We start from the raw sequence: 9,394 nt of genomic DNA on the forward strand, positions 1-9,394 counted from the left end.
TTGAGGAGATGCCCTCGCTTTGGACAATGGAGGAGAAATCAACAGCACAGGTGGTGGAGATAGAGAAAGAGAGAAAGATATGGAGAGATTTTTGTCATAGTGTGTGAGCTCCATGAGGGTTGTGCCAGGGCCGAGACAACCATGCGAACCTCGCACTCCTCTGCAATGTGATCTCTCTCTCTCTCTCTCTATCTATATTATATATATATATATATATTATATATATATAATATATATATATATTATATATATATATATATATATATCGTGCTACCCCAGGTGCTACCAAGTTGGGGCATCTATCAGCATAGGTGTCATGAGATTGTCTTGTGGCGTTTGTCGTGCCAAAATAATTAGGGCTAGAGAGGAAGGCCTCATCGGTATACAAGGTATGCCTAGAGGTTGGGAGAGAGAAATTGGCAGGCAAGGCATTTGTCCATCTCATGCACATAGAGCAAGGCAGGGTGTAGCTCCATGAGAGCAATAAACTCACGACAAAGGGGGTGATGAGGGGGCTGTGAGCACTATGTAGAGGGTGATAAGGGGATTGTAAGCGCTAAGGGAATTTGCACCTGTAGGGTAGTTGTGCATTGACTTGTGTGCGTCAAGGAATGCAGGGTGCAATGCTCAAGCTTTCAAGGGAGATGGAAACAGGTGCATGTGGATGGCTTGCTTCTTTATTTTAATATTAGAAGCTACACACACTGAGCACATGCGATCTTGCGGTGGAGTGGTGTAAGAAAAGCGATCGTTGTGACCTGCATGGTTCTGAGGTTTATCTCCACCTTCTGGTGTACGTTGCAGTCTAGAATGAGGAAATGCTTAAAGAAGATCCCGTTATCATAAAGTGGTGAGAACATTTTGTTACATAAATCACAAAAGTGGGTCTGAGCTCATTTACTTTTATTGGGAATCACTAGGAGATGCCCCTTGGAAATGCAAGGAGAAGGAGAAGGAGAAGCAAGTGAAAAGGGGGATTTTTCTCTTCAATGCAAATTTGACTTGAAGATATATTTGGAAAATTGTTTCAAGGGGCCTTTTTCAAGACCAATATTGATGTTATTTTAAGAAATGTATAAATTTTATTTTTTTTTAATTTTAAAAAATACTTTGAAGAGACACTCATGTACTCTTTCTTAAAGTTCTTGAAAAATTGACACCTCCGTGTGTCACAAGAAAACATGCAGTCCCCCTCTCCTCCCCAACCAAATCGTTGATTGTTGCGAATGAGTGTGTGTATGCACACGTGCACGAGCGAGACGCTAAGAAAAACTCAAAGGTTGAGTATGTTTCTACGAGTAGCGGGGCCTCGCTTGCTTATGGCAAAGCTAAACCATCCACGTGTCAGCTCCAAATGTAGTTCACATTTATCGCCGCAGAGAGAGAGAGAGAGAGAGAGAGAGAGAGAGAGAAAAGAGAGGAGTCGTGAAAAGCCCACTGTCAGATTTGACAAGAGTGCATTTTCTTGTGTGAATTGTCTTCTAAGATCATGGATAGGTTGCTATTAATGCATGGGCATGCGTGCGTGTGTGTGTGTGTGTGTGTGTGTGTGTGAGAGAGAGAGAGAGAGAGAGAGAGAGAGAGAGAGAGAGATAGAGACAGAGAGAGAGAGAGAGAGAGAGATTAGAGGACACTGATCGATGAGAAAAAGAGAGTAGTGAGACATTGTGTGTGTTGAAGCGAGAGCCAATCAATAAGAAGAAGAGAGCAAAGAGAAGTTGTGTGTGTGTGTGTGTGTCAACGCGCGCGCGTGTGAGTGTGTGTGTGTGTGTTTTTGAGAGTGTAACATACCCAATATTTATCAGTATAAACTATTTTAGTTACTTTGCAAACTTTGTTAAGGCATAGATATTTTTAACGGAAGACTCAGATCAAAAATTGAACTTCAAAACTATTAGCTACGGCCCTCTCACTTAGAAACATTAGGTTGATATGAAAAATTTAAGCTTTAAGTTAGGTTTAAAGGTAGGAGTTGACTCTTAAGAAAGAAGGAGTATTTTTAGAGAATAAAGAGAAGTAATTCAAGTTTAGATCTCCTTTTCTTCTTTTTTTCAAACTAAACAAGCTTCTCCTAAAATTAGAGTCACAAAATCGTGTATCAAGACGCGTCGCGTTAAAAAAAAGGCATAAGCGCACATGAACTTATCTTCCTACTTTTCACTATTCCTAGCTTTTGATTTTGGCCTTGAGAGCCTATATAAAGCCTCCTCTTCCCTCACTTTCAAGACACACACATAAATTCTTAAAATCAAAAGCTCTCTTGCCTTGACGCTGGAGGAATCTTCTCTCCCTCAACCTCTCACTTTCCATCTCTCCCCCTCAAGATCTCACCTTCAATCCATCTCCATCTCCAAATACAACTCCATCTCTATCACCATCGTGTTGTCCCTCGGATTGTAGAGCTCTCTTTCTCTCTGCTTTTCATGGCGAAGCTTTCCCTCTTCTCTATCTCGATACGATGGCAGCAAAGCAAGTGACACGAAGCTACAAGGACGCTCCTACCGTTCCACCTCAAGAAAGGTGCAAAGGAAGGTATCAACTACTCCACTCATAGCTCAACGGAGGTATTGGCTCCGTAAGAAGTTGAAGCCGCAAACCTCAAACACGAAACATAATCAAATATGTCATAAATTCGATAAGACAAATTCATAATTTTGCATCGTTATACATGTTGGCCTGGTAAGTCAAGTCTAGAAATTCCTCTTAAACCGTCCAAGCAACGTAATTGTATCATAAGAAACAATCATATGATTTTGTAGAATAGTAAAAGATTTGTTTAATAAAATTTCATTGTTTGATAAATTGTTATTGAGTATAAACTGTTATTGTTTGATATTAAGAGTTGATTGATCATGTCTAAAGAATCACTTAAAGAGAACAATTGCTGAAGGAATATATTTTGTTCCTTGCGTTTAGAGAGATGCCTTGCGTTTAGCAAAAAACCTTGCAGTTAGTGAGATGATCCTATGGTTAGCAGCAAATAAGCTAAGGTTATCAGCTCTCTTGCAATTATCAGGATCCCTTGTAGTTATCAAGATCACTTGCAGCAAAGTCTTGAGGTTAACAAGATGCCCCCTGCTGTTAACAATTGGAGAAGTATGCACAATTTGCACTTAACAAATAAGTAAATCCTTTGCAAAGGCTCTGTTGGTTAGATAAACAAGTCCGTGGATAGCGATAAACTCATAAGAAATTGGAAATTCTTTTATTTATTTTTTTAGGACTGTCTTCATTAGGCCTTGTTTGAGAAAGAATTATTTTGGTAATGTTTGAAAGGTTGTATGAAAGAACATGTGCCCGAAATTAATAAAGGAACATTGTTTGTACATGTAAAACAATCTGGTAGTACTTAGAAAACAAGTGGAACGGGTGAGTGCGGTGTGGAAAGTGGAAGATTAGTACCCAAACAAATCTATATCTACGGACGGGTGGATCCGATTAGTCGGGTATTTTTCACAAAATTATTAGTTACTTAAGCATAAGTCTCATATCATATTTAGGATTCATGAATGGCGGCCATGCCTCTTAAATATGGGGAAAAAGGCATTGTTTATAGATCCTAAGTATGTCAATGAGACTTTATCTTTATGATATATGAATTAGCTTCCATTAGAATCCTTTGATTCATCAACCTAGCTTGTGGTGATGACCCTTATAACCACAATCATGATGGATAAAGGATGTTCTCTCTTCTACTGCTCGTGTCCTTGCTTTGTGGAATCGGAGAAGGGTGTCGTCAATGGAACTTGAGAATAAAGGATGGCCATCTATCAAGTCGCCCCAATCTTCCGGGTTGGGGACCTCACAATTAATATCAGAGCATTAGGGTAAATTTTGGATTATCAACAATGTGCACTATAGGATGGCCATCTATCAAGTCGCTCCAATCTTCCGGGTTGGGGACCTCACAATTAATATCAGAGCATTAGAGTAAATTTTGAATTCTCAACAATCTGCGTTATTACGGCAAATGACATTTGATTAGACTTGAAGGAATGATTTTTCATTGGCTATCCCGAGCTTCCTCGTGTGTATCGTTTTCTAAACCCGTGGTGTAAACCATCAAAATATTACGACAAGCCACTTGATGTGTATCCCATTTATGGTTGAAATCTCTAATATATTGCTCATGGAGAGATCTTTGTACATCCTCCTATATGACATTATAATGACTTTATGGATAGGAGATCAAGTTGTTTTCTTCAAAAAATTGTTTGATTGGTTAAGTCATGTAATTGACTTTTTGATGAATTGGATAAGCCATGACTGGTTATGTGATTGAGATTAATGGACTGGATAAATCATGATTGATTAAGTCATGTGATGAGTTTTAATGGACTAGATAAGTCACGATTGGTTCAGTCATATGATTGGGATTTTAGTGAATTGGATAAGTCTAAGTCTAGGATATATTTTAGTGTGCTGAGTAATTATAAATATTGGTGTTAATATTTACGTACACTTAGGGAAACCCTCTAATCACTCCTATGATGGAAAACCCTCAGAACGATGCTATTTATACAAAAATTTAGGAGAAGATATTGTTGCTCGAACAAATGCAACCACCTTCTTTTAAAGGAGAAGGTGGTGTTATTGAGAAGGATGAAACAACATTATCGTGACATGGGAGTATTGGAGATGCCCTTGTGGTTAGCAAGATGTCGTACGATTAGCGAGATATCCGCTACGATTATCGATTGGAAAAGTATATGCATTCGTGATTAGTAAATAAGTATGTGCAATTCGTGGTTAATGAATAAGTAAATCCTTTGCGAAGTCTCTCTTTGTTAGACAAAGAAAGTCCACGGGTAGCGGCAAACTCATAAGAAATTGAAAATTTTTGTTTTGTTGAAATATAGGACTGTCTTTGTTAGGCCTTGTTTGAGAAAGAATTATTTTGGTAATGTTTGAAGGGCTGTATGAAAGAAGGTGTGCTCAAAAATAATAAAGGAACACTGTTTGTACTTGTAAAAACAATGTGGTAGTAATTAAAAAACAAGAGGAATGGGTGAATGCGGTGTGGAAAGTAGAAGACTAGTATCCAAACAGATATATGTCTACAGACGGGTGGACCCGATTAGTCGAGTACTTTTCACAAGACTATTAGTTAGTTCAACATAAATCTCAAATCACATTTAGGATTTATGAATTGGCCGTGCCTCTTAAACATGGGGAAAAAGACATTGTTTATAGATCCTAAGTATGTCATTGAGATTTTGTCTTTATGATATAGGAATTAGCTTCCATTAGAACCCTTTGATTTATCGACCTAGCTTGTGGTGTATGACCCTTATAACCACAATCGTGATGGATAGAGAAATTCCTCCCTTTTGTTGCTCGTATCATTGCTTCGTGGAATCTGAACAGGGTGATGTCAATGGAACTTGAGAGTAAAGGAAGGCCATCTATCAAGTCGCCCCAATCTTTTGGGTTGTGGACCTGAGAGAGAGAGAGAGAGAGAGAGAGAGAGAGAGAGAGAGAGAGAGAGAGAGAGAGGAGGAGACATTGATCAATGAAAAGAAGATAGTAGAGAGAGAGAGGGGAAGAGGCATTGATTGCTCAAAATAAGACTGAGAGAGAGAGAGAGAGAGAGAGAGAGAGAGAGAGAGAGAGAGGAGACATTGATCAATGAAAAGAAGATAGTAGAGAGAGAGAGAGAGAGAGAGACGGAGGGGAAGAGAGCATAGAGGCATTGATTGCTCAAAATAAGAGCGAGAGAGAGAGAGAGAGAGAGAGAGAGAGAGAGAGAGAAAGAGATAGATGGATTTTATTATCGTCCTTGGAGGTCAAATATGACCTATGGGAGGAAAGTTACATGTGATGTAGTATGTGTATGGTTGATGAGTGACTCTCAATGCTCCAATATTGTTGTGATGAGAGTCGCAATGGAGAGCCCACACTGTGGCTGGGAGAGCAAAGTGTGTAGGTCTAAGTCATGGCTGAAAATGTGAGAAAAGCAAGTTTGGATGTGACCAAAAGCTGAGCACTCTAGGAGTATGTGGTACTCAGACGCTCGAACTTATAGTGAGCATAATGTGCACAATCGATTTGACTCTTCTCCATTGTCCCAACGTATATCACGCATCGAAGGGAATGGGAGCTAAGTTGAATGGCTACGATAGTGTGTATCGCTGACAAGGGGATAGGCTCAAGCATGTAAGTGTGAGTACGGTTTCCTCTTTCAGCAAAGAACATGGTTTTGTAGTTGGGACCAACATGGGTGGTGTAATGTATGAAGCGTGACCCACCGGATTTCTCCCAAGCCTTAATACATTGGCATTGTAGAAAAGCTTCATTCACTTGGGAGTCAATTGAAGCATCATGTAGCAAGTGTAATGCATCCCATCTCCCAAACCATTTCTTTATGTCTTGCATCCATCCCATGCTCAAGATCTTGCTTTTATGCGTCTTTTGAACTTTTTTGCTTGCTTCCCATGCAATTGTAGGAAGTTGATGTGAGGGGTTTTGACACATCTTTATCATGTACTCCACAACCTTTTCCATGCCCAAAACCTCAATTGAAAGAGATCCCGACTCGAGAAGTAGGAGCATATATGGTATTTGTGTCTTAACTTGGAGAAAGTTTGTAAGAAAACACTTTTTAACATTCTCAAACTCTTTTCTAGTAGACTTTGAGATGGTCCCGCCCTACACTTCAACTCCATAAAGAAGAACCGGTGTCACCAATGCATCAATGAGGTACTTCTTGAGAACCCAACACTTGATGTTTCCCGTATTACACATGTTCTCAAATGCATAATATGCTCTCTTTTCCGCTTCCAATGACAAATAGCACATTCATGCCACTTGTGATTGGACGGAACCTCAATACCAAGGTGCTTAAAGCTCTCAACAACTTCAAGTGTCTCATTGTTGTACACAATGCGTGGCTTCTCCTTATGGTTGGTTTTCACAAGCACAACCTTTGTTTTGGATTCATTCACAATCAGTCCACTATGCAAGCAAAAGTTCTCAAGGACAACCATAAGCTTTTGTGCATCTTCTAAAGTGTGTTCTAGAAGCACTACATCATCTGCATACAAGAAAAGCATGATTACTGCATTGCACATAGTGACCTCTTCAATGCCTTCTTCATGCATAAATTCAAGTACCATTTGTTCCAATTGATCGATGCATAGACCAAAGAGAGTTGGTGACAATGGACATCCTTGTTTAACTCCAATAGTGCTTACAATTCTTTTTGAAATTCCTCTTCCCATGCATAATTCACACATCACCTTCTCATAGATTTGAGAAACCGTAAGCATAAACTCACTTGATACTTGTAGTTCTTCCATCCTTCTCCACGCATTGTCACATGGAATCATATCAAAGGCTTTCTCAAAGTCCACAAAACAACAATACAATCGCTTGCCTTTCAACCAACTTTCCTCCGTGAGAACACGAAGAGTGACAAGATGATCAATGGTGCTATGGCATCGACTAAAACCCGCTTGTCCTTTTGCATGCTTGTCATTCTCTTCAGCCCAATCACTTAGTTTCATCTCCATTATGCACCCAAAAAACTTTGCCATAAGAGACCCAATCATTATGGTCTGGTACTTGTTTACATTCTTTACATCCCCTCCTTTATGCAAAGGCTTGACCCAATTAGTACTCTAATCATAAGGCATACCATGTTGAAGTGCAAGGTTGAACACACCATACATCCACTCATGGGTAAAATCTCCCGTCCATTTGATCATCTCCGGTTTGATACCTTGAAGATCTCTTGCTTTGCAAGTGGCCAATTTTTCAAGCCCACCGCATACATCCTCAATAGTAAAAAAAGAGGGCATACATAGGAGTGAACCATAAAATGGCATTTTTTCATCATTTGGTTGCTCATATAATTACCTACAATGTGTGTATATATCCACAAGACTCAAGTTACCAAAATTCTCAACCCTCTTGCCCCTCAACTTTCTCCAAAATCTTCCACATGCATGTGCCTTTTCTTGGACTTGAAAAAGTTGTTGCTTTTACTTCCCATCTTCTTCTCTTCTTTTGAATCAATGCCTTGTATGTATGCAAATGACTTTGGTAGTTGTCTTTGTCCATAGTGTCCATAGTTGCATCAAGCTTTATCAAGAACTTTGGAGCATCTTGACATTCTTTATCAAACCACCTTTGGAGCATCTTGACATTCTTGAAATCTTCCCATTTAGTTTTCAATGGTGCGTCGTATTGAAGTTTTGTCATCCATAACTTTTGCTCGACCATTTCAATGTACATTGGTGCCCGTTTGAAATCCATACATAGTGATAAATTCTTTTCCCTTTGGCTGAGATTATCATGCTTAGTTGCTTCTCCACATGTGAGGTCAATCCATAACGGTCGATGGTCTAATTCTAGGTCCATTGGCCAAACATAAAACTATTGATGCGATACATAATGGCTTCGGAGAGTAGCATATAGTCAATCACACTATCCCCATTATGTTTTATATGTAAATCCATTGGTTCCACTCCACAAAGATATACCATTGTCAATAAGCATACATGTGCTATTACACATTTATAAAAGTAACTTTCCATAGTGATCCGGTTCTTTCTCATCCATTGAAGTACGATCATACAAGTGAACTTCCTTCAACTCCCTTGACATATATGGCATATCAAATTATTGAGTATCAGGTTGCAATGTTTTTGTGTGAGCATTCATATCCCCAAATACAATAACATCACCTTCGTCTTTGAAATAAGCAATTCCTCTTCTAAATCAAAAAATGGCTAATCTCTATCCATGCAAGCATAAAAGAGGGAATCATGATGAGGAATGTAGCAATTAGCTACAAAAATAGGTGTTCGTTTTTATGTCATAATTTTCAGCCATACATAACGTTTGTACTTGTCATCTTTCACAATTGATACAAAATCTTTCAATCCTTTCTTAACCATACATGCTACCACCCCTTGCCCTCTTCGTTGCTTGAGATTCTTTGACCACATCAATGAATGTACATTGTAATCCTCCAAGCTATTAATCCTTTGTGTATCATGCTCCCAAGTTTCAACAAGACAAAAAACACTGCTTTGCTTGTTTGTTCATCAATGCTGACCCCCGCATTCCATGGGTATCCATTGCTACACATACATCAGCCCAAGACTTGTTTGTGCCATAGCTTGCATGAGGAAGTAATTAGGAACCACATTGCTACACATACATCAGCCCAAGACTTGTTTGTGCATACATTTTTCATATTGCATACATCAGGGCTCATGGTGTCAAATTTCTCCTCTTTCAATACATAGTCATGCTCTACTTTGTTGATGCGCTCCTTCAAAGCATTCAAATCCATAAGAGAGTGTTTACATTCCTTGACTTCTTTTGCAAGTTGCATCAAACGTGTTGTTTACATTTCAAGTGTCCTCTTGAGATTCTCATTCTCAAA

The sequence above is a fragment of the Adiantum capillus-veneris genome, chromosome 12, assembly GCF_014529385.1.
Source record: "Adiantum capillus-veneris isolate H3 chromosome 12, ASM1452938v2, whole genome shotgun sequence".
Classification (NCBI taxonomy): domain Eukaryota; kingdom Viridiplantae; phylum Streptophyta; class Polypodiopsida; order Polypodiales; family Pteridaceae; genus Adiantum; species Adiantum capillus-veneris.